The sequence below is a fragment of the Balaenoptera ricei genome, chromosome 3 (assembly GCF_028023285.1).
Source record: "Balaenoptera ricei isolate mBalRic1 chromosome 3, mBalRic1.hap2, whole genome shotgun sequence".
Lineage (NCBI taxonomy): Eukaryota > Metazoa > Chordata > Mammalia > Artiodactyla > Balaenopteridae > Balaenoptera > Balaenoptera ricei.
The window spans coordinates 172,986,802-173,013,206 of record NC_082641.1 but is presented as its reverse complement, the minus strand read 5'-3'; the positions used below and the strand labels follow the sequence as shown (position 1 = coordinate 173,013,206).

The window sequence follows — 26,405 nt, the reverse complement described above, 5'->3', positions numbered from 1 at the left end:
ATGGAAGTTCACAGAAAAGTAGTGAAACTCAAAGAGCGATTAGACTCAGGGACTTATCTATCATTTTAACAAAGGAAAAAGGGTTTGAGCTTCAAGGGACAATAAATTGTGGGGGAGTAACTAGGAAATATATGAGGGAAACTCAGGGTTATTTTTAGTAAGATTCATTTATTCAGACTCATCTCAGTGCTGACTCTCTGTCTCCAGCGATAAGAGTCACTCTCTAATTAATTAATTAATTAATTAATTAAAAAAAGAGTCACTCTCCTCTTCCTGGTACAGGGGAAGGGGGGACACCTTCACAAAGAGAAATTTATGTCACCTTCTCCAGGGGAAATTCATGCCCTGCTTTTAGGCAGAAAAGAGGAGGGCAGAGAACTCTTCCTGCACCTGTTGTTTCTCAATTGCCTTCAGCTCAGAATAACCCTTATGCCAAAGCAGCGTATTTAGGGTGACATATCCTGATCCCCTTCATCTGGCGTCAAGGGACTGGGGTGGGGGGGGTTGGATGGGTGACAATGCCCGGCCCGAGGGCTCATGGCTTTTGTTATTCACAAGGAGCCCCTTTGGGTCACACCTGAGTTTATGTTACAAGGTGACTTAGGATGGTAGGTGGCTTCAGGATGGGGGCTGATCACTGGAGAAACCAAGTGATTAAAGGATGGGAACTTTCAGGCCCACTCCCAGCCTCCAGGGAGGAATGGGGAGTCGGGGCTGGAGATGGGGTTGTAAAAACAAAGATGTATGGAGAGCTTCTGAATTGGCAAAAACATCCCCATGCCCAGAGAGTGGCACACCCCAGCTCCATGGGGACAGAAGCGCCTGCTCTCAGGACCCTCCCAGGTCTTGACCTGTATACCTCTTCATCTGGCTGTTCATTTCTTTATGATAAACCAGTAAACATCAAAAATGCCTTCCTGGGCTTCCCTGGTGGCGCCGTGGTTGGGAGTCTGCCTGCTAATGCAGGGGACACGGGTTCGAGCCCTGGTCTGGGAAGATCCCACATGCCGCGGAGCAACTGGGCCCGTGAGCCACAATTACTAAGCCTGCGCGTCTGGAGCCTGTGCTCCGCAACAAGAGAGGCCGCGATAGTGAGAGGCCCGCGCACCGCGATGAAGAGTGGCCCCCGCTTGCCGCAACTAGAGAAAGCCCTCGCACAGAAACGAAGACCCAACACAGCCAAAAATAAATAAATAAATAAATTTTTTTAAAAAATGCCTTCCTGAGTTCTATGAGCCATTCTAGCAAATTATCAAACCTGAGAAGGGGGTCTTGGGAACTCCCGATTTAGAGCCAGTGGGTCAGAAGTACAGGTGGCCCGAGACTTGGGACTTGCGTCTGAAGTGAGGGTGCTCTGTGGGACTGAGCCCTTTAACTTGTGATGCTAACTCCAGGAAAATAATGTCAGAACTAAATGATTTGTTGGACATCCAGTTAGTGTCAGAGAATTGGTTAGCATGGGGAAAAAAACCCACACGTTCGATGTCAGGAAACACCCCAGTCCCATTCTGAGGTTCTATGTGGACATGGATTCCAGAAAGATACTATTCAACCGGTGACAGTAATACAAGCAGTAAAGTAGATTTGGAAAAACTGAGATGGTGCTCGTGAATGACCAAAGTGTGGGACACAGCCAGACAAGGAAGCGTTTGACCCCTGGCTCTGTCACCCATTGTGTGTCCTACAGGAGCTGACTTCACCCTGAGCCTGTGTCTCCTGTACACAATTACTGTGATGAGGAATCACCCACTCCCTTGCCAATGCTGGCTGATGCTATAGATTGAATATTTGTGTCCCCCCAAAGTTATCTGTTAAAACCTAATCTCCAGTGTGATGGTATTAAAAGGTGGGGCTTTGGGAGGTGGTTAGGTCATGAAGGTGGAGCCCTCATGAATGGGATTAGTGCCCTTATAAAAGAGACCTCAGAGAGACCCCCATGAGAAGACACAGAGAGAAGAGAGCCATCTATGAACCAAGAAGTGGGTTCTCACTGAATCCAATTGATCTTGGACTCCTAGCCTCTGGAACTGCAAGAAGTAAATGAATGTTGTTTATAAGCCACGAGTCCATGATATTCTTAGCAGCTGAACAGACTAAGCCAAACACCTGCTGAAGGCCTGGTGGGGATGTTGCAGAGGATGAGCAGAAGAGGGCTGCTGCCCCAATGTTCACTGCAGCACTATTTACAATGGCCAGGACACAGAAGCAAACTAAATGTCCATCAACAGAAGAATGGATAAAGAAGGTGTGGTAGGTATATACAATGGAATATTGCTCAGCCATAAAAAAGAATGAAATAATGCCATTTGCAGTGACATGGATGGACCTAGAGATTGTCAGACTGAGTGAAGTAAGTCAGACAGAGAAAGACAAATATCATATGATATCACTTGTATGAGGAATCTAAAAAAATGGTACAGGGACTTCCCTGGTGGTGCAGTGGTTAAGAATCTGCCTGCCAATGCAGGGGACACTGGTTCGAGCCCTGGTCCGGGAAGATCCCACATGCCGAGGAGCAACTGAGCCCGTGTGCCACAACTACTGAGCCTGCACTCCAGAGCCCACAAGGCACAACTACTGAGCCTGCGTGCTGCAACTACTGAAGCCCGCACGCTGCAACTACTGAAGCCCGAGTGCCTAGAGCCCGTGCTCCAGAGCAAGAGAAGCCACCGCAGTGAGAAGCCCGTGCACCGCAACAAAGAGTAGCCCCCACTCGCCGCAACTAGAGAAAGCCCACGCACAGCAATGAAGACCCAACGCAGCCAATAAATAAATAAATAAAATTTTTAAAATGGTACAAATGAACCTATTTACAAAACAGAAATTGAGTCACAGATATGGGACTTCCCTGGCAGTCCAACGGTTAAGACTCCGCACTTCCACTGCAGGGGGTGTGGGTTCGATCCCTGGTGGGGGAACGAAGTTCCTGCTTGCCGCACAGCGCAGCCAAAAGAAAAAAGAAAAAGAAAACAAACTTATGGTTACCAAGGGGGAAAGGGGGGCAGGGGTAAATTGGGAGATTGGGATTGACATATATGAACTACTATACACACAATAGATAAGTAGTAAGGACCTACAGTACAGCACAGGGAACTCTATTCAAAAGACTGTAATGACCTATATGGGAATAGAATCTAAAAAAGAGTGGATATATGTATGTGTATAACTGACTCTCTTTGCTGTACAGCAGAAACTAACACAACATTGTAAATCAACTATACTCCAATTTTTAAAAAATAAATTTTATTTATTTTTTTATTTTTATTTTTTTAATTACAACACTAGATCCATCTTTATTTATTTATTTATTTATTTATTTATTTATTTATTTATGGCTGTGTTGGGTCTTCGCTTCTGTGCGAGGGCTTTCTCTAGCCGTGGCAAGCGGGGGTCACTCTTCATCGCGGTGCGCGGGCCCCCGACCATCGCGGCCTCTCTTGTTGCAGAGCACAGGCTCCAGACGCACAGGCTCAGTAATTGTGGCTCACGGGCGCAGTTGCTCCGCGGCATGTGGGATCTTCCCAGACCAGGGCTTGAACCTGTGTCCCCTGCACCGGCAGGCAGACTCTCACCCACTGCGCCACCAGGGAAGCCCCTAAAAAATTAATTTTAAAAAAGGGGGGAGGGCTGCTGGCTGGAGGAGAGTCTGCAGAGGGGATGGGCACAGAACCAAAATCATCCCACCCCTGCCCTCGATCTTCCATGATAGCCCCATCTGCCAAAAATGACACCCATTTTTCATCGGGCCTCCTGTCCCTGCTCAGAACGGTGGCCCGGGCCCTCCTGCAGTCTCCCCATCAAGCCCACCACCTTGGGCCCTGCAAGCTGCCCAGAGCTCCCACTTTCCTCCCCACCTCCCAGACAGTTCCCCACAGGCCCAGCTCCTCCCCACACCCTCCCCCTCATCCACCCTGCTCCAGCTCTTAAACAGGAGAAAGAATTCACCTTTGAGGAAGTATCCTCCAAGACTCCATTTGCTCAGTAGAAAATGATCCAAAGACAAACACAGCCAGCTGTGGACCATTTTGTTTATCTCTGAAGAGGGTGGGGAAGGCCCTCAATGGAGGGAGTGTAGACTTTGGTACTGTACTTAATTAATTCTACAAATACACACGATCGCTTTTGTAATCAGGAAACAGTTTTTAAAGGCATCCAGACGCCTTCTCCTGCAAAAAGTGCCTTCTCTGATCTCCAGATCTCCCAGGCCAATCAAAGACCACATAATAATAATCAATCCACTGGACAACCAAATGAGGCTCTGTTCCCCCCAAAACCAAGGCCTGGGTCTTGTTCAAGGACATGTCCCCAGCTCCTGGTCCGTGGGAGCACCCAGGGGGCGTTGGTTGAGCTGAGGTTGCACAGGCTGGACCAGTCAAGGTGCACCAGGCAGGCAGGCAGCGCCACCTAGAGGCCAGATGGCGAATGGCAGAGCGCGTGATCGCTGTAACTAGGGGATCCGGGAACGCGGAAGTGGAGCCAGAAGAGAGCGTGAGAGCGCCCCTACTCCCTGCTCCAAGGTCAGAAGGACCTGCGGGACATCATGCAAGTAAACGGCCGGGCGCTCTATCGAAAGAACTTTCTAACGACTGCTCAGAACAGAGCAGATGGTTCGGGGGACCCAGTATCCAAGCCAGCTAAAGCTGGCTGAAGCTGAAAGCCCTGTGAGCCACTAAGTTTCTGGCTCCACTTTTCTCAGGAAGAGCCCACTGGAGAGGGAGGCCAGCAGAGATGCTTCCGGGAACGCTGTGAGAGGAGGGACTGGATAGGAGGAAATGAGGGAGGCACTTTCAGATCAAAAACTAAGAGTCTAGAAAGGTTCGATCCTTTGCCCAAGGTCACATGGGTGGAAAAGGGTAGACCTTGAACCCTCATCCACTTGGTTTCTCTCCAGTCGGCCCTGGACATGACATGCCCCTGCCGGTTGGAGCCTAGTTACCTCTTGTCTCCTCCATGCTGTGCCCTCTTTTCTGGTTCTGCTGTCATCTCATCCTAAACCCACTCCCAGGTGACACCTCCCTGCCCACCAGGACTGCTGGGGGTGCAAACCACCAAACCACCAAGCAACAGGAACAGTCTCCAGGTCTTTGAACTTCAGGTGTCAAAAGTTCAAGGTGGTTCAGAGTATTGCACCAACCTCAGTCCTCCATTCCTCTGGCCAGCCAGGGAGAGCAAGGTCATGCTGCCTCACTATCCGAAAAATACATCAAAAGTCCCCTGGTGGACAGGGATGGACGGTCACAACTCCCTTTCCCCCCCTCCTCAGCCCCCAGGACTATAGCTCCTCCCTGCCCTGCTCCGGGTCAGCAGTGGTCCTGGGGGTTTTCACCCCCCTGAGCAGAGGGTACAGGTGTGATTTGATTCCCCTGAAGACACAGTGATCTAGACCAGCCATGTCCAACGGCAATTTAAAGTGAGTCACACTTGGGTTTTCTAGTCGCCACATTAAAGAAAGTAAAAGAGGAACAAGTGAAGTTTTTTAGTTTTTTTAAAATTGCGGAGAAATTCACATAACATAAAATTAACCCTTTAAGGTGGACAATTCTTCAGCATTTAGTACCTTCACAATGTTGTGCAACCACCACCTCTAGATAATTTCAAAATATTTTTATCACCCCAAGATAAAGTCCATCCCCATTAGCAGTCACTCTCCATATTGCCCCCCCTCAGCCCCTGGCCACCACTAATCTACTTTCTATCTCTGTGGATTTGCCTCTTCTGGATATTTCACATAAATGGGATTACACAATATGTGACCTTTCAGTCTGGCTTCTTTCACACAGCATAATGTTCTCAAGGTTCACCCATGTCATAACATGTCACAACTCCATTCCTTGGTTTTTGTTTTGGTTTGGTTTTTGTTTCATTTTGTTTTGTTTTTGAAGAAAGCCCCGTGGAGGAGTCTTTTTTTCTTTTTCTTTTTCTTTTTTTTTTGCCACACTGCATGGTTTGCAGGCTCTTAGCTCCCCAACCAGGGATTGAACTGCGGCCCCCTACAGTGGAAGTGCAGAGTCCTAACCACCGGACCGCCAGGGAATTCTCACAACTCTGTTCCTTTTTATAGCTGAATAACATTCCATTGTGTGGATGGACCACATTTTGCCTATCCATTCATCTGTTGATGGACATTTAGGTTGTTTCACAATTGTGAGTAGAGCTACTATGTACATGCACTTACACGTTTTTGTTTGAACACGTGTTTTCAATTCTTTGGGGTATATACCTAGGGGTGGAATTGCTGGGTCCTATGATAACTCTATTTTTAGCTTTTTGAGGAAGGGAAATTATTTTGGTTTCGTTGTTGTTCGTTTATTTTTGTTTTTGTTTTCTGATGATGTGATCTTTCTTCATTTCTTTATCTCCAGTGTGTGGCATATGGCAGGCTGTACATATGTCAGCTGGGGTTTTTTTTAATAAATAAATAAATAAATTTATTTATTTATTTATTTATTTATTTATTTATTTTTGGCTGTGTTGGGTCTCTGTTGCTGCGCGTGTGCTTTCTCTAGTTGCGGCTAGTGGGAGCTACTCTTCGTTGCAGTGCACGGGCTTCTCATTGAGTTGGCTTCTCTTGTTGCAGAGCATGGGCTCTAGGCGCGAGGGCTTCAACAGTTGTGGCTCACGGGCTCTAGAGAGCAGGCTCAGTAGTTGTGGTACATGGGCTTAGTTGCTCCACGGCATGTGGGATCTTCCCGGACCAGGGCTCGAACCCGTGCCCCCTGCGTTGGCAGGCGATTCTTAATCACTGCGCCACCAGGGAAGTCCTGGAAATTATTTTGAATGATATGTTTGTTTAATAATACAACATAGCCAAAATATAATCATTTCAACATGTAACCAATATGAATATTATTGTGATCTTTTACATTCTTTTTTCATGCTGAGTTTTTGAAACCCAGCATGTGTTTTTCACTCAGAGCACATCTCCATTCAGATCAGCACCTTTCAAGCACTCGATAGCCACGTGTGGCTCACGGCGACCATCCTGGACAGCACAGGTCTATCTCACACTCCTGGCATCATTCTCCAGCTCTGTTGTGCCTGGCGGGGAGCGGGGGGGGGCCACCCCTACCGCTGCCCACTAGTGTCCAAGTGCAGGATCTCACTCATCTGTGGGCCTCAGCACTGGGGTAAGTAGGTGACATCTGCATAGTAGGGTTGGACAGACCATCCTCCAATCCCTGCTCTGCCACCTACACACATACACACACATCCTGCTATGGTCTGAATGTTTGTGCCCCCACAAAATTCATATGTTGAAGCCCTAACTGTCAATGTGATGGTATTAGGAGGTGGGGGCTTTGGGGTGATCAGGTCATGAGGGTGGATGAAGCAACTGACAAAGGATTAATCTCCAAAATATATAAACAGCTCGTGCAGCTTAACATCAAAATAACAAACAGCCCAATCAAAAAATGGGCAGAAGACCTGAACAGACATTTCTCCAAAGAAGACATACAGATGGCCAACAAACACATGAAAAGATGCTCAACATCACTAATTATTAGAGAAATGCAAATCAAAAATGAAGTATCCCCTCACACCAGTCAGAATGGCCATCATCAAAAAATCTACAAACAATAAATGCTGGGACTTCCCTGGTGGCGCAGTGGTTAAGAATCCACCTGCCTATGCAGGGGACACGGGTTCGAGCCCTGGTCCGGGAAGATCCCACATGTCTCAGAGCAACTAAGTCCGTGTGCCACAACTACTGAGCCTGCGCTCTAGAGCCCATGAGCCACAACTACTGAGCCCATGCGCCACAGCTACTGAAGCCTGCACACCTAGAGCCTGTGCTCCTCAACAAGAAAAGCCACCACAGTGAGAAGCCCGTGCACCACAACGAAGAGTAGCCCCCGCTCGCCACAACTAGAGTAAAGCCCACGAGCAGCAACGAAGACCCAACGCAACCAAAAGTAAATAAATAAAATAAATTTTAAAAAAAACAAAAAACAATAAATGCTGGAGAGAGTGTGGAGAAAAGGGAACCCTCATGCATTGCTGGTAGGAATGTAAATGGATACAGCCACTATGGAAAACAGTATTTTTAAAAAACTAAAAATAGAACTACCATATGACCCAGCAATCCCACTACTGGGCATACACCCAGAGAAAAGCATAATTCAAAAAGACACATGCACCCCAATGTTCATTGCAGTACTATTTACAATAGCCAGGACATGGAAGCAACCTAAATACCTATCAACAGAGGAATGGATAAAGAAGATGCAGTACATATATACAATGGAATATTACTCAGCCATAAAAAGGAACAAAATTGGGTCATTTGTAGAGACATGGATGGACCTAGAGACTGTCATCAGAGTGAATTAAGTCAGAAAGAGAAAAACAAATATCATATACTAACGCATATATGTGGAATCTGAAAAAATTGGTATAGATGATCTTATTTACAAAGCAGAAATAGAGACACGGACATAGAGAACAAATGTATGGATACCAAGGGGGAAGGGGGGGGTGGGATGAATTGGGAGATTGGGATTGACATATATACACTATTGATACTATGTATAAAATAGATAACTAATGAGAACCTACTGTATAGCGCAGAGAACTCTACTCAATGCTCTGTGATGACCTAAATGAGAAGGAAATCCAAAAAAGAGGGGCTATATGTATACATATAGCTTCACTTTGCTGTACAGTATAAATTAACACAATATTGTAAAGCAACTATACTCCAATTTTAGAAGAAAATGTGATGGTATTAAGAGGTGGGGCCTTTGGGGTGATCAGGTCATGAGGGTGGAGCCCTCGTGAATGGTATTAGTGCCCTTATCAAAGGAAACCCAGAGCACTCACTTGCCCTTTCTGCCATGTGAGGACACAGCAAAAAGACACCATCTGTGAACCACAAAGCCCTCACTGGACACCAGATCTGATGGCACCTTGATCTTGGATGTTCCAGCCCCCAGAACTGTGAAGAATAAATATCTGTTGTTTATAAGCCTTCTGGTCTATGGTATTTTGTTATAGCAACCCAGATGGACTAAGATACATCCCAACCCTGGACTCAGCCTTCTAATCAATAAAATAGGAGTAAGGTAAGGAGGACATGTGTGTGCAGGCCCCCCGGGGCTACCTGGCACTGTGTGTGCATGCAGTGCCAACCACAGTGGCACATGGTGATGCTATAAAAGCAAGAAAACGTAACAGTGCACTTCCAGAGGAAGTGGTTGCCTTGGGAATCCTGCAGGAGTTACCTGGCTACAGAGGCCACTGCATAAGCCCAGGGAGCCATCACTGGTCCTCAGTTGCCTGTGGGTACCCCTAAGTCAGGGGTCATTCATTGGGCTTCTCACCTGGTGCACAGCTGGGGCAGGGATGGGGAGGGTGGCCTGAGCAAGGAGATGCCAGGTCAGTAGGGACCCTGCTGGGGCTGCTACAGGATTACTTCTTGGGGAGTTTGCTCCCAGCTTCTCAGGGTGGACCCGGCCAAGCCTTGGGGCCACACCAGCCCTCCTTCTGACTCATTCATCAGTGGAGGCAGAGAAAGAAGCCTTTAAATATAGCTCAGCACCATCTGAGACTGTGGGGCTGATGGAAGGAAGCCAGCAGCCGCCCCTGACCCAGCCAGCCGTCCTCCACGCTGGGCTCAGACACCCCCGCCTCTCTGCCTTCTCGCCCCTTCCCTTGCAGCCTCAAACAGCCTGCTGTCACGAGGCCCAGGCTCAGATGTTTAGGCTTTCTGTAAATGTGAGCTATAAAAAGAACCATGGGGCGGGTGGAAGGGTGGGAAATGGCCACCAGCTTGCTAAGAGATACCACCCCCATGCTGCCCCTAGCACAGCAAACATCCCCCCAACCACCGCCCCTAGAGATGCAGGCTCCTGCTTGCGTGCAGACACACTGTGACAAGCTGGCATTTAGAATCAGGGATAAGGAGGCCAGCCAGTTGGGGGAAAGCCAAGTCTGACTTTATAAAGGTCTCTCTCCTTGGCCGGAACTGGGTGCTGGAAATTGCAGATTGTGCAGATGCCTCCAGCTGAGGCAGGTCAAGCCCGCTCCAGGAGCATACCTGGGTAGGGTGGGGGGGACACATGGACACTGTGGGACAAAGGCTGCCAGCCCTTAGCAGGGCTCCAGCCCCAGGCTGGCCTCCCCAGGCTCTGAATGTGCATTCAGGACAACCACCCATGCAACGGCGTCATTCACCTGTCCCTCAGCCCCACCTCCACCTGATCACGCTTCCAGATTGCACTTCTGCCCAGTCGTCCAGCTCTCCACACCCACTGCTCCACTTGGGCAGACCCTCCCTCCTCCATCAGGGTAACTGCAGCCCCCACCCAGCCAGCGCCCCCCTTTCCCTGGGCTCTCTGCTCATGCAGCCCACCTGCAGCCCGAGCTCCCCACACCATCCGGAGCTCGAGATGTCCACCTCCTGCCACAGCCCATCCCCCCCTCCCTTGCGGGGACTTTCTGCCGGTCCTTCAGCGGTACATAGGGCACCGGCTAGGTGCCAGGCACAGGTCAGGAGCTGGGAATGCACAGTGGAGAGTAAGATGGGCACTGTCACATCCTCACGGACTCCCAGTCGGATGGAGGAGGCAAAGGGCACATCGACAAACCTGCATCGACAAACCAAAAAGAAAAAGCAGGGAAATAATGAATGACAACTGGGATGTGTGCTGTGAAGGAACAGCCCAGAGCACTACAGAGAGGCCGACCTTCCTCAGAAGGGGAAGGGAAAATATACACAAGGCCTGAAGGACAAGGGTCTGGTGGGAGAGGGGGGAGGGGTGGGGACATGCCATGCAGGGAAAGAAGCTCTGAGTAGGAGCAAGTTGAGAAGACCAAGGTGCCATGTACATCCTCCTTGGGACTACTTGGTCTTTATTCTGAGAACAGTAGGGAGCCTCTGAAGGCCCAGGAGAGCTGGTATGCTCAGACTTCCATTTGTAAAAGCTCACTGACTTAGAGACAGAAAGAACCGTGGTTACCAGGTGCTGGCGTGAGGGGAATGAGGAGTTATTGTTTAATGGGGACAGAGTTTGGTTTGCGTTTTTTTGTTTGTTTGTTGTTGTTTGTTGGTTGGTTGGTGGGGGTTTTTTGTTTGTTTGGCAGCACTTCACGGCTTGCAGGATCTTAGTTCCCCAACCAGGGATTGAACCCGTGCCCCTTGCAGTGGAAGCACGGAGTCTTAACCACTGGACCACCAGGGAATTCCCAGGGACAGAGTTTCAGTTTGGAATGATGAAAAAGTTCCAGAGATGGATGGTGGTGATGGTTGGGTGACAATATGTAAATGTATGTAAAACCACTAAACTTTCACTTAAAAATGGTTAAAATGGTAAATCTTATGTATATTTTACCACAATTTTAAAAAGTTTAAAAAAATTATTAAAATGGTACAATTTATGTTAGGTATATTTATGTCATGGGTTAAGGTGAAAACAACCCACATGTCCATAAGCAAATGAATGGATAAACAAATTGTGGTATATCCATACAATCGAGTGTTCATTCAGAAAATGATCAGTTTTGATACATACTACAACGTGAATGAATCTCAAAAACAAACTAACTGGAAGACGCTAGACACAAAAGACTACATAGTGTATGATTCCATTGATATGAAGTGTCCAGAATAGGGGAATCCATAGAAACAGAAAACAACGATTGGTGGTTGCCAGGGGCTGGGGGAGGTGGAATGGGTATGGCGGCTAATGGGTACAGTGTTTCTTGAGGTGATGGAAGTATTCTGGAGATGGATGGTGGTGATAATTGCACAACATTGTGAATGTCCTAAATGCCAGGGAATTGCACACTTTAAAATGGTTTGGGGAATTCCCTGGCGGTCCCGTGGTTAGGACTCCGCACTTTCACTGTGGAGGGCTCGGGTTCAATCCCTGGTGGAGGAAAAATAATATCCCTAGTCGAGGGAACTAAGATCCTGCAAGCCGCACAGCATGGCCAAAAAATAAAAATTAAAAATTAAATAAATAAATAATAAAATGGTTTGGAATCCCCTGGCAGGCCAGTGGTTAGGACTTGGCACTTTCACTGCTGGAGGCCCGAGTTCAATATCTGGTCAGGGAATTAAGATCTTGCAAAAGCCACGTGGCGCAGGCCAAAAAAAAAAAAAAAAGTTAATTTTATGTTATTTATTTTGCCTCAATTAAAAAAAAAAAAAAAAGGAAAGGAAAGTTAAGTTCACTGGCTACACTGAGAAAAGAGATGAGTGGGGCAGGGAGACCAGGGAAGGGAGGTGGGGCACATCTCAGAACCCAAGGCAGTGACAGATGATGGCACCAGGGAGGGGCAGGGAAAAACAGAGGAAAGGGAGAAACATGGAGACAGGAGATGGGACCCTGTGACTGGTTAGAAGGCGGGTGGTTCAGGGGATGGTTCTATCCCATCCATCAGCCCAGGGTGAGGCCATTATTTGAAACAGGTCTGGCCTTCCTGTCTCTGCTCCTGCTGTGCCCCCACCAGCCTGCCCATCTCAGTGCTCAATCCCACTCCACCTTGAAGGCTCAAGTGTCCCCTCCCCCCGGGGGTATCCTCATCGTCCCCTCCCCAATGTTAATCATCAGAGTCTTCTGCGTGTCCTCACTCCCCTCCAGCTCCAACTCCCACCCACCTCTTTGCTGTGCCAACCAGGAAACATCCCAGGAAACCCCGAGTCAGCATCAGGTAACATTCAGGTCTTAGGCTCCTTAGAGCAGGGGTCTGCAAACATCTGGAAAGGGCCAGACAGGAAATATTTTCTGCTCTGAGGGCCAGGCAGTCTCTGTTGCAATGATTCAACTCTGCCTGGTGTAAAAGCAGCCCCAGATAATAGGTAAATGAATGAGCACAGCTGTGTGTCAATAAAACTTTCTTTATGAACTCTGACTTTTTTAATTGAAATATATTTGCCATATACACTGTGTAAATTTAAGGTGTCCAACACTTGATATATTTATATATTGTAACTGATTCAGATATTGTAATAAGATTTCCATTGTATCCATAATTAGCACCTCTATGATGTTACATCATTATTTCTTTTTAGTGGTGGGAATAATTAAGTTGCTAGTCTCTTAGCAAGTCTGATGATTATAATACAAGACTGTTGTCTATATTTACTCTTCTGTGCATCTGTGGAACTCTAGGACTTATTTACTACTCGTTGCAAGTTTATGCCCTTCAACAATATCTGTTCTATCCCCCCAATCCCTTGGACACTAAAATTTGAATTGCAGATAATTTTCAAGTCATGAAAGTTTTTTCCAGCCATTTATAAATGAAAAGGCCTGGGGACTTCCCTGGCGGTCCACTGGTTAAGACTCTGTGCTTCCACTGCAGGGGGCATGGGTTCAATCCCTGGTCAGGGAACTAAGATCCTGCATGCCGTGAGGCATGGTCAAAAATGAAAGAAGGAAGGAAGGGAGGGAGGGAGGGAGGGAGGGAGGGAGGAAGAGAGGAAGGAAAGAAGGAAGGAAGGGAGGGAGGGAAGGAGGAAGGAAGGGAGGGAGGGAAGGAGGAAGGAAAAGAGAAAGAAAGAAAGAGAGAGAGAGAAAGAAAGGAAGGAAGGAAGGAAGGAAGGAAGGAAGGAAGAAAGAGGGAGGGAGGGAGGAAGGAAGGAAAAGAAAAGGCCATTCTTAACTCACAGGCTGTACAGAAACAGACAGCAGGCTGCATTTAGCGACCACACTGTGGATGGTTCTAGCATGATCTCTTGCCCCACATCTGTCGCTTCTAATAGTGTATATCAGGGAGTCTTGGTTATCTTTATAAGGGCACTAATCCTATTCATGAGGGACCCACCCTCATGACCTAATTCCCTTCCAAAGGCCCCACCTCCTAATACCATCACCTTGGGGGGTAGGATTTCAACATACAAATTGGGGGCGTGTGGGGAGACACAAACAGTCAGACCACAGTAGTGAGTATACAGGTTTTCAAAAATTATTATAGGGGTAATATAAAACTGCACTGTTTAAGCAAAAGGTCACATGGTACAGAGCGCTGCTACCTGCTCTTTCTCATGCTGCACCTATGGCTTCCTGGGGAGGGCCCTACGATCAGTTAAGGAAAAGAAAATTCAGGCCTGGTTTACAGATGGTTCTGCATGATCTGCAGACACCCCCTGAAACTGAACAGTTGCAGCACAATAGCCCCTCTCTGGGACACCCCTGAAGGACAGTAGTGAAGGGAATCCCAGTGGGCAGAACTGTGAGCAGTGCCCCAGGTTTGGTTGTTCATTTTACCTGGAAGGAGAAATGGCCAGATGTGTGATTATATGCTGATTCGGGGGCTGGAGCCAGTGGTTTGGCTGGATGATCAGGGACTTGAAAAGAAGATGATTGGAAAATTCATGACGAAGAAGTCTGGGGAAGAGATCTGCAAACAGGCTTCTCTGAATGGGCAATAAGTGTGAGGTATCCCATGTCAATGCTCACTGCTATGTTCTGATTGTTTGTGTCCCGCCCAAAAAAATTCATATATTGAAATCCTTCCCCCCAAGGTGATGGCATTAGAAGGTGGGGCCTTTGGAAGGGAATTAGATCATAAGGGTGGGTCCCTCCTGAATGAGATTCAGTGTCCTTATAAAGAGACCCCAGAGGGCTTCCCTGGTGGCGCAGTGGTTAAGAATCTGCCTGCCAATGCAGGGGACACGGGTTCGAGCCCTGGTCTGGGAAGATCCCACATGCCACGGAGCAACTAGGCCCGTGAGCCACAACTACTGAGCCTGCGCGTCTGGAGCCTGTGCTCCGCAACGGGAGAGCCCACGACAGTGAGAGGCCCACGCACCGCGATGAAGAGTGGCCCCCGCTCACCGCAACTGGAGAAAGCCCTCGCACAGAAACAAAGACCCAACACAGCCAAAAATTAATTAACTAATTAATTAATTAATAACTTAGCATTAAAAAAAAAAAAAGAGACCCCAGAGAGCTCCCTGGTCCCTTCTGCCATGTGAGGACACAGCAAGGAGATGCCATCTATGAACCAGGAAGCTAGCTCTCACCAGACACCAGATCTGCCAGCACCTTGCTCTTGGACTTCCAGCCTTCAAAACTATGAGAAATAAATATCTGTTGTTTATAAGCCGCCCAGTCTATGGTATGTCTGTTATAGAAGCCTGAACAGACCAAGACATTCACTGAAGGATGGCCTTAGCAGAAGAGGATTTTAATAATCAAATGGATAGGAGTCTGTGGATACCAACTGGCCTCTTTCCCCAGCCACCCCTGTCATCACCCAATGGGCTCATGAACAAAGTGGCCACCCAGTGCCCTCCTGCCTGGGTGACCACTGTTAGCCATCTGGTCTGTATTGGGACTCTGTTCTCACCACCGTCCTGAGAGTTCACTGTTCCTGAGCCCCTCCAATGGGCAGGCACAAAGCGGCCACCCTTCCCACAGGCCGGAGGCCACATCCACTTGTGCAGACTTGGCTGGGAGGCGCAAAGCCTTGAAGACCGGTAGGAGCAGGGCATTGATACTGGGCAGGCTCTTTCCTTCACTCCCGGATGGCACTGCCTCCCACCCCACACCCTTGTAAGTCCTTTTATTTGAAGCCAAAGTAGAAGCATGCAATACTTACATTTGGTGACTTGCTTCTTTTTTTTTTTTTTAAGTTGAGGTAAAATTCACAGAACATAAAATTAACTAGGAACCATTTCCTTTCTTTCTTTCCTTCTTTCTTTCTTTTTTTTTTTTTTGACTGCCAGAGAATTCCCAACCAGTAACCATCATTTTAAACTGTACAGGGACTTCCCTGGTGGCGCAGTGGTTAAGAATCCGCCTGCCAATGCAGGGGACACAGGTGTGATCCCTGGTCCAGGAAGATCCCCCATGCCACGGAGCAACTAAGCCCGTGCGCCACAACTACTGAGTCTGCGCTCCAGGGCCTGTGCTCCGCAACAAGAGAAGCCACCACAATGAGAAGCCCACACACCGCAATGAAGAGTAGCCCCCGCTCGTTGCAACTAGAGAAAGCCCACACACAGCAACGAAGATGCAACGCAGCCAAAAATAAATAAAATTTTTTTTAAAAAGTAATAAACTCTACGATTTGGTGGCATTTAGTACATTCACATTTTTTTTGTTTGTTTTTTTTTTGAAGTATAGTTGATTTACAATGTTAATTTCTGCTGTACAGCAAAGTGATTCAGTTATATATATATATATATATATACAGATTCTTTTTCATATTCTTTTCCATTACGGTTTATCACAGCATATTGCATATAGTTCCCTGTGCTATATAGTAGGACCTTGTTGTTTATCCATTTTATATATAATAGTTTGCATCTGCTAATCCCAAACTCCCAATCCATCCCTCCCCCACCACGCCTCCCCCTTGGCAACCACAAGTCTGTTCTCTGTGTCTGTGAGTCTGTTTCTGTTTTGTAGATACGTTCATTTGTGTCATATTTTAGATTCCACATATAAGTAATATTATACGGTATTTGTCTTTCCCTTTCTGACTTACTTCACTTAGTATGATAATCTCTAGGTCCATCCATGTTGCTGCAAATGGCATTATTTCATTCTTTTTTATGGCTGAGTAGCATTCCATTGTATATATGCACCACATCTTCTTTGTCCATTCATCCGTGGGTGGACATTTAGGTTGTTTCCATGTCTTGGCTATCGTGAATAGTGCTGCTATCAACACTGGGGTGCATGTACATTCACAGTGTTTTGCAACCATCTTATCTAGTTCCATAATATTTTCATCACCCCACAAGGAGACTTCATACACATTATGCAGTCACTCCTTAGCCCTCCTCCTCCCAGCTCCTGGCAACCACTCATCCACTTTCTGTCTCTGGATTTGCCTATTCTGTAAATTTCATATAAATAAAGTCATACAATACGTGACCTTTTGTGACCTTTTCTTTCACTAATGTTTTTGAGGTTCATCCATGTTGTAGCATGTATCAGTGCTTCATTCTTTTTAAGGCTGAATAAAATATTCCATCATATGGATGGACCACTTTTTGTTAATCCATTCATCCATTGATGGACATCTGTTGTTTTCACCTTGTGACGATGGTAAACAGTGCTGCTATGAACATGTGTGTAAAAGGATTTGTTTGAGTACCTGTTTTCAATTCTTTGGGGGATGGCGACTTGCTTTTTTACTTAACGATATAGCAAAGACATCCCAGTGGCAGGCCAATTCTGCACCCAGTCTTCGATGGTTTGCAGGATGAGCTCATTAGATGTGTGTGGAATGAAGCAATGAATCAATGTTCAGATGAAACTTTCCTGGGAGCATTGCAGTTTTTGTTGACAGAGAAGTTGACTGGCTAGGGTGATGGCCTTAAATGCAGCAGCTGGGGTGGGATGGTGGTCAGGTGAGCCCAGAAAAACGGGGAGGAATGTAGGCTCCTCCTTCCTGAACTCTAGGGACCCAAGTGGTTTTCTGGAAAGGTCTCAACCTTCAAAGTCCAGCTTTAAAGAACAGAAGGAACAGGGTGCTGGGGTTCCCCTGAGACAGCTGCCCAGAAGGTGAGGCCAACCTGTAGGGTGGGGGCAGCATCCCCCCACAAGGTGCCCTAGGTCACGTGTGTCCACCATCCTGCAGGGCCCACTCCCTGCCTGGCCCACACTACAAATGCCGGGGTGGGAGGACCCAGGAGAAAGGGGCAGAGGAAGCAGACAGGGCAGGATGAGCCCTTTGACAAGCTTATGTGGAAAGGATCAGGAAGGAATGTACAGGACTCAATGAATGAGAATTCCTGTTACTCTACATCCTCACCAGCATTCCATGCTGTCCGTGTTCCCAGTTTTGGCCATTCTAATACATGCGGAGTGGTATCTTATTGTTGTTTTACATTGTTGAGTTTTAAGAGGGTTTTTTTGTTTGGTTTTGGTTTTGGTTTTGGTGTTGTTTTGTTCTGGTTTTTTATATTTTGGTTACCAGTCACTTATCAAATACTTGTTTTGCAAACATTTTCTCCTCATCTATACCTGGTCTTTTTATTCTCTTAACACTGCCTTTCCCACAGCAGAAATTTTAATTTTAATAAAGTCCAAGTTATTATCAAAAAAAAAAAAAAAAAAGGAAATGTACAGGAGTCTGGCACTGACTTGCATCTGGCCATCAGCATAAAGTGGCTATAAGCAGGGTGACAGGTGACAGCTGGAGACAGCTTCCCTCTTCTCTTCCCCCCTCCACATCCATCACCTTCCAAATCCCCAAGTTAAACTGCCCTGAGACACTGCCCTGACCCCTGGGACACCAGGTCACTTCATCATGGCCACAGTCAGAAGCCAGAAAACCCCTAAGCACTCCCGGGGCCCCCGGCTGCCCGGGAGGAACAGGTTGGCAGAGACCAGATAAGGGGGTCTTTGCAGCAACACACATAGACCTCCCTTCCAGGCCTGGGATGGGAAGAACATTCAAATGTGCCCCTGACCATCTTTCTAAGTTAGCCACCACTCTGCTCTCCCCCCTCAGCACTCTCTCCTTCTCTTGTAACCCCATTGTATTTTCTTTTTTCTGAGCTTATCAGTGCACTTGAGTATCAAATATTGCCTGTCTCCCCGACCCTGACGGAAAGGCCCCCATCTGTACAATCCAGAGATCAGCAAGCAAGAGGCCAGTTAGGGAATATGTCAGGGTTGGGGGGGGGTCTCTGTCACAACTCCACTCTATCCCTTATCGTGAAACTGCACAACTCAGACTGGTACTCGAACCCAATCGCACCTCAAATGAGACTCGAACTCAGCCAAAACTCAGACTGGGACTTGAACCCACAGGCTGACACTCAAACCCACTGTCTTTTCATTGAAATAGCACACCTGGTCTCAGGACTTAAAGAAGCTCAGGTTCTTTACATCTCATCGCAGAAGGAATTCAGCAAGAGGCAAAGTGACAGGTAAGGAGATTTATTGAGAGAGATACACAATCCATAGACAGAATGGGGTCTGTTTCCAAAGGTGAGAGCAGCCGAAAATATAGGGTGGTTAGTTTTTATAGACTGCCCCCCAGCACACATACTCTCTCATCCTGGCCTAAATATATTCCAACCTCAGAGACATTCCATGCCCCACACTCGTTTCTGTCTTCCTGCCGTAGCGCGGTGCCGAGAAAAAAAAAAATCCCACTCGTGGGGGGCGGGGAAGGGGGATGGCAGTGTCACGCAGGGAGAGTGAAATGCAGCCTCAAGGGTCCTGGTCTTAACAGGGACGCTGGGAAGGTTGAGGATGAGGGGGACACCCCACCCTGCACCCTGTTTCTCTCCTGGGCTCTGCAGCTCTGTGAGTCACTATTCTGGCAGTAGCTGGCCTGGAGCCAGGGCTGGGTGGGATATGAGGGTGGCAGGCAGGGTGGCAGGCAGGCAGGTGGGGAGACCTACTTTAGCCTCTGGTTTCTCCTCCACACCCACAAGGGCCCTTGGGTCTCAGTGCACACACCCGGGCACCCGCCCAGTAAATCCGGAGGCCAGGTCGCGGCTCCCCATGCCCTCTGGCTCCTGGGCTGCCTCTGCCACTATCACCCACCCCTGGGAACCAGGAAGGAAGAAAAGGGCTGCCTGTCTCCACACGCCAGGGCCTGGGGAACCTGCACGCCTCCCGCCAGGAAAAGGGGACATGGCCTAGAATGACAGCCCCGCTGACCCCTCCCCAAGATGCCAGAACCTACCAATCACCTCCATCCCCAGAACTCCATGCCTGTTTTTGGGAAAAGACAGACAGACACACACACAGACACACACACACACACACTGATATTCTGCAGGCGGGCACCTATGTGGAGAGTCAGGGCAGTCAAAGGCAGGTGGTGAGGCTGCTCCCCACCCCACACCAAATTAAAGCCACATCTGGGGACATTATTTGTTGCCATGACTGTAGGAAGAGGCGCTCTGGTACCTAATGTAAGGAGATAGGGTAGGGGGTCCCCAAAGAAAAAGAACCAGACATGGCTTTCTTGACATAAGTGAAGCCATTTCTGGCCTAAGCCACTTTGTGATCTAAGCCTGGCCACGATGCTCACCCTTGAACGGGTCTCAGTAATCAGTGACCTTAAGGGAAGCGAGGGAATGCAGGAACACAGGAAAAGTAGTCAAGAAACAATATTTCAGCGATAAAATAGAGACCTAGCTCCTCCTGAAGGGATATACATAACAACCTGATACAGGTCTTTTGAGTTCTGCAGAAACTAAGGCCCCGACCCAGGTGGAAGATAGAATGATGATGTTGACCCTTCCGACTTCAATCAAGTAAAGCTTGGACTCCATCTACCTTTGCCCCAATTCTATGCTGAATTCTCCTCTGCTCAAGCCCCTTCCTGAATATACACATACCCTTACTTGAATCTTCCCCAGTTTTGCTGTTCAGAGAGACACTGCTTTAGGAAAGATCTCTGGTATTCTCCTTACCTGCTGCAAATAATAAATCCTTCCTTCTCCCAATCTTTGGCTTGATTGTGTCTTTTGGCTTGACACCCTCCTAGAGGTAATCCCAGTTTTCAGGTAACACTAGTGGATGGAGGCCAGGACTGCAGCTCAACATCCTGAGATGCACAAGGCAGAGCCCCCACCCCCAACAGAGAACGATCCAGCCCCAAATGTCAAGAGTCAAGAAACTGGCACTTTTTCGCTGTAAAGACTATATAGAGCAGGCAAGCTATCCAGCCTCCCTGCGCCTCAGTTTCAACAATGTGAAATGAGGATAAGGTAATAAATCTTTGCGGTGAGGACTCCATAGGTAAAGTGCCTCACCAGGAAGCAACAGCTGTTATGATGATTGTCATTCTTAAGACCTTAGGCTCCAAGGCTCCCACAGACCCGAGTTCAAATCTGAAATTCAGACAAGTGTTATCACTGCCTGTCTCAGAGTCATGGGGGGAGACAGATGAGCTACTGGGGCACACAGCCTCAGTGTGATGGGGGGGATTTAGGGGTACAGAGTATACTCTCGCAGAGCTCAGAAGTGCCTGAGCCTGGAAGGGGCATTAGGGAACATAAGACCATCTGGCTTCTGGGTACCACAGATGCCATGGCAACGGGACAGGATGGGCTCTGGTGCAATATGAATTGGAGAAGGTTTGGGGGAAGAATCATGCTGGCCTTGAGCACAGAGCAGGGAGCATGCCCGAGACCTGGCCCATCTGGTGGGTGGCTGGCAGGAGGATGGCTCTGAGGATCTTTCCCCAGCTTTCTAGAACATACAGGGTAGCTGCAAGGAGGGAAATTGACCAAGAGCAGGGACAAGTACACTAGGGTAATCCAGGACAATCAGAGGGAACCTGGGCCATTCAGAGGGTGGGCAGAGAATTTCCCAGAGCCGTGTGTGTGTGTGTGTGTCTGTGTGTGTCTGTGTGTGTCTGTGTGTGTTTGTGTAACCTGCTGGGCCTAGAATCAGCTCAGGGTGTTGAGAAGACCCAGCCTGCCTGCCCACTCGCCCAGTCTGACCGGAAGCCCAGGTCCAAGCTTGGGACATGTGGCCCTGGGGGTGCACCCTGGCTCCAGCCTCCAGGGACAGAGCTGGCTTTAGTCACAGTGGAACCACTGGGAGATTGGGCAACAAGTATGCGCCGCCCACAGATGTCCAGAAAGTCGTGAGAAAGAGGGACAAGCCTGGGGAGAAGGGAGGGAGGTCAGGGGAGACAGAAGGACGCCCAGGCTGCAGAGACAGACACATTAGTGCCCGCTGACTGCAGAGTCCCCAGAGGCCCTCTCCTGCACGTTCCCTCCTCGGTAGCCTCATCTCCGCAGCAGGATCCAGAGATGCAAAGCAACGAGAGGGGAAGCCGCCCTTGCTAAAAGGAAGGTTTTGGAGATCCTGGGGTACCCCCTTCTCACAGCCTCAGTTTCTCCCTCAGAGGGACTTCCCTGGCGGTCCAGTGGTTAGGACTCCGTGCTTCCACTGCAGGGGGCACGGGTTCGATCCCTGGTTGGGGAACTAGGATCCAGCAAGCCCCAGGGCATGGGGAAAAAAAAAAAAAAAAAGAACTGGTTTCATGCCCCCCCCTCTCGGAAGGTAATAATGCCTTGTCCCAAACAACGGGAGAGTACTTTGAAAATCCAAGTATCTGTTTACAAGGCAATATCCCTGGGGAGCCAGAAGGCAGCAGGAGACCACCTGCAGGTAGAAGCTGCAGACTTGAGCCACCACTCCAGGCACACAGCCCGACGGGGAAGAGCTCCACCCCCACCCCATGCTGAGCCTCCAAGTCACAGACGGCAGGGCCCTGGCAGTAATTGCAGGCTTGCTCTGGCCTTCCTGGTGGCTCCAAGCCAGGACAAGGTTCATTCCGGAAGGGCGGGCCACAGCAGGGGAGCGGAGTGGCGGTGGAGCGGGGGCGGTACTCAGGTGGAGGCTGGTTGGCAGTGGGCTGGCCTGGGGCCCATGGGCTGAGGCCCAGGCTCCTGCGGCCTCTAACACACCCCTAACACGGCAGGTGGCCGCTGATGGCCCTCCCGGCCTGTCCTCGCCCCCGCCCCCGGGTCTAAAGGGTGAAGCAGTGAGCCATTTCTTGTTCCAGACACCTGCAAGGGGGCCTGGCAGCAGCGTTTCTAGTCTAGCAGCGTGGGCAGTTTGGATTTGCTCGGTTAATAATGATCACCCAAAACAAAAAACAACAAAAACTAAAACCCAAACCCAACTTTGTCCTCATCAAGCCCCTGGGCTGAGCATGCACAAGTTGGCCTCTGGGGATGTTTTCACCAGAGGAAGCAGGAGAAAAGACAGTACAGAATCACCCAGCAAGTGGGTCTGAAAAAGCTGAAGGAGGAAGCTGGTGGGCGAAGCCAGTGGGTGGCTAGCCCAGGATGCCAGGAGAGAAAAGGCCGCCCGGTGGTGGCCAGAGGACCTGGACCATGGATCTCACCACCCTGAGCTCTGTTTCCTTATCTATGAAAAGTTGCTGGGTATACGTAAGCAAAAGTCCACCGGTCTGGAGAAAGATCGCCACCCATCCACCCCATCCCCTGCCCCCAAATCCCAGGAGAGAAAGAAAAACAATGGACTATGTTTTAGTAGACACATGTTTTCTCTGTGCCTCAACTCCCTCATCCATAAAATGGGGCTAAGTGAAAGTGCCTACTTTAATTCTGACCCAGGCTCGGGGCAGGGGTTAACTAAGTGAATATGTAGAATGAGCCCAGCAAAGCACCTGGCTGGCAGTCAGTATAAATACACACTGTCTCTTCTTAGAACAGGGCATGTTATCTGGTCTCTAACCGGCAGCCCCTGGGGTTGAATGCTGAATCTTCAGGGGCCCTTCAGAGTCTCTCAGAATCTTCTGTGGGTGCTTCTCAGGTTAGCTCTGTAAACACAGAGGACTTTGCATGAAGCCTCAATTAACACAGCGGCTAATTCCCCAACACGTCTTCCCAGGGCTCCAAGGAAGAGCAGAGCGTTTCCAAGATTCCCCGCTCAGCTCACTCTAGCCCCTTAGGACCACCCTGTGCTCTGGTCAATCCCTTGGGAGAACTTCCCAAACTGAGAGAAACTGAGGCCCAGACTACCAAGGGAATAGCTCAGGGGGGTGCAACCTCCAGCTCACCTGGCAGGGCAGTTAGAACAACCGTGGTTGGCAAACATAGCTGTACTTTGGACTCACCTGGGACACCTGAGTCCCCTGCCCGGCCCAGCCCAGCCCCAGAGATCCCGGGATTTCTAGCCATGCCCCGTCCCCTGATGGTACAACCCTCAGCAACAGAGGGGAAAAGAAACAGGCCCTGTGACTCCATTGAGGAGAGCAAGGTCTGCATTCATCTCACCATTTCCAGGTACTTTCACAAACAAGTCGTGGAACAAGAGAAAAAGCTGTGCATTTGCTGGTTTTGTCAATCCCCTCGCCTTGCTCCCCCCTGCAGCTGGGCCCCGAGGGAAGAGTTAACAGGAAGTGCCTGGCGTCCTGCAGCCACAGAGGCCCATTGTTCTCCAGCTGGCCCCCTCCCCCTCGTCCAGGAAGACCCTCCAGGGAGCTCCTTCAAAAGGGCCGGGCCGGTGTCTCCATACTGCAGGCCAGCCAGTCGGGAGAGCCAGCACAGGAAAAGGAAACCCGCCGGGCGCGGGCTGGGGCACAGCTGTCACCGCAGAGTCTCGGGGGGTTTCCGAGGAAGGGGAGCTCGGCCTCACCCGCCCCTGGGGGGGGGGGTGCAGCCCTCCCCCACAGTCCCCATCTGGAAGCCGGAAGGCTTTGATCTCAATTCTTTAAGTACAACTTAAGCTCCTGCCTCCCTCCACCCATTTGCCCCCCCACCCCTCCCACCCCTCCCACCCCCAGCATCTCTGGGTTAGAAAGTTTCACACCGCACCCCTCCTCCGTCTGATTTCAGATCTCTCTTGCAGGCACTAACCGCCGGCTTTTTCTGATTAGCAGACTCGGATTGCGGGGGGGTGGGGAGTGGGTGCTGTGCTTTGGCGGGGCGGCCTGGATTTGGGGGGCAAAAGGAGGCAGAGAGCTGTGAGCAATTCCCTCGGAGACCCTGGGGGGCAAGCAGGGTGAGGGTGAGCAGCTGGCAACCAGATGTGAGTGGACAGGTTGAGGGGGAAATTAATTGGTGCCAGTGGGGGTGGGCGGAGAAGGCAGGACCCCAGGGGGCCCCCGGGGAGCTACCTAGGTACAGGAGGGAGGGTGGCGAGACTGAACGCTGAGATAACTTCTTAAGTGAGAGTCAACAATGTGCTGGGGAGGCGGCGCTGATCTGAAGCCGATTGGGCCAGGAGGCTGGAAGGCAGCGAGAACTAAAAGGGCAGGGAGGGGCGGCGGGGTAGGGACCCAGGGGAATTTCTGCTGAGTGGGGCTGCAAGAAAGGGGCAGGCAGGGAGCTGGCCTTGGAGAGGGCTCGGGCCTGGACATGCAGGTGGAGGGCCTCAGCCCCTAGGCTCAGCTCTCCTGGACACAAATTTGGGGAGACCTTAGCTCGCCGGACACAGGTGGGCAGGGCACCCCTCTAGGCTGAGCCTCAGCAAACAGGTATGAAATACCCTGGTGAGAGCAGCCCCGGACACAGGTGGGGAAGGTCTGGGCTCCCCTGAACACAGGTGTGTGGATCTGAGCTCCACTACACACTGATGTGGAGGTTCTGGGTTCCCCTAGACACCGGTGTGGGGTTCTGGGCTCGCCTAAACATACATGGGGGGAGCGTTTCAGTAGCCCCCACGCCAAGGGCGGGTAGCGTGAGCCTCAAACTCTGGCAACCCCCATTTCCCTTCAGCTTTTCTCTGCCATTTACCTGATTCCGAGCCGACGCCCAGCCCCAGGAACCCCCAGCTCGACCTCTGCCTTCCTGCTCGGCGCCTAAACCCCGCCCCGCGCCTAAACCCCGCCCCTACAACCGCAGGGCGCGCTGGGGCGGGAGCGGGAGGCAAGCTCTGAAGGTCTGGGCGGAATCCGGAAGGGACCAGTTTGGGGGCGAGGGGCGGAGCCGAGGTCACAGACCAACACCTGGAGCTCTAGGAAGTACTGAGCTCGGCGCAGAGCTCGTGGGCGGGGCCCAGAGAGGAGTGCAAAGCGGGTAAATTTGCATATCCTGCCCCCGTCGGTGATTGACACCCAGATAACCCCGCCCCGCGCCCTGGCTACGTTACCCACCCAGAGGGCCCAGCCTCGGACTTAAATTTCCCAGCCTAGATCAAGTCCTCGCCCCGCGCCACTAGCAATCTGGCCGAGGCCTGCGTTTTACCGCCTCGGGCGGGTGGACGTCACCCAGGTTCCTGGAACCGGGTAAGCCGGTCTGGGAGCCGCTTCTGGGCTGGTCTCGACCTGTGGACCGGCCCTTTCCCAGCTCAGCGGAGTCCGAACTGGGGCATCTGTTCCTTGGGTCCCACACAGTGGAGGAGGCGGGGGTGGGGGTGGGCGTGGTGAGCGAATCTCTGGATGGGGGGATGGGGCACCACCAGACCTGTCCCGTAGTTGCTCTCCTGCAGGACAATCCTCTCTGGACCTCGGTTTCCCAGTCTGTAAAAAGTGGACATTAAAAGGACCGACCTCAAAGGAGAGTAGCAAATGCATCATTCACTCACAAAAAACACTTAGTAAGCATCTACTAGATTCATCTCTGCCCTGATGGAGGCCACAAGCTTGAAGAGGAGACAGACCCAGGAACAAATGTAACATTGCAGTTGTGATAAATACTACTACTACTACTACCACCACTACTACTACCACTACTACTACTACTACTACAAAGTAGCTCCTGATCAGAATGGCAATAAATATAGGGGTCTTAGACTAAAATGGAGGGCAGAAAGGTAAGTTCCCTGATGATTTGCCCTTGAGCTAAGCTGACTTAACTAGGTAAATAGGGAAGAGAAAAGATTCAGCAGATAATAGCATATACAAAGGCCCTGTGGCTAGAAAGATTGTGGAAATATAAGGAACAAAAAGCAGATCAGTGTGGCCAGAGAATGATGCAAGATTAGCCAGAGATGGGCTGGGCACAGATCAAGCAGAGTCTTTCGGACAGTCTTAGGGGTTTTGTCCCTCTT

The 26,405-nt window shown here is 49.8% G+C and overlaps 1 long non-coding RNA gene across 2 annotated transcripts; it reads right to left on the bottom strand.

Annotated features, from left to right (window-relative positions):
• Positions 1-5,499: 5,499 nt before the first annotated feature.
• LOC132363004 (uncharacterized) lies at positions 5,500-25,221 on the bottom strand. 2 transcript variants are annotated; one of them, XR_009502526.1, is made up of 4 exons: positions 25,151-25,221; positions 12,602-12,700; positions 10,352-10,586; positions 5,500-6,761 (listed from the first exon to the last, which is right to left on the bottom strand). It is a non-coding gene; the product is annotated as an uncharacterized LOC132363004 (long non-coding RNA). The 2 variants fall into 2 exon arrangements; XR_009502527.1 differs by lacking the exons at positions 5,500-6,761; positions 10,352-10,586; positions 12,602-12,700 and adding an exon at positions 18,833-23,232 and having other exon boundaries at positions 25,151-25,218.
• Between the last annotated feature and the right edge of the window lie 1,184 nt (positions 25,222-26,405).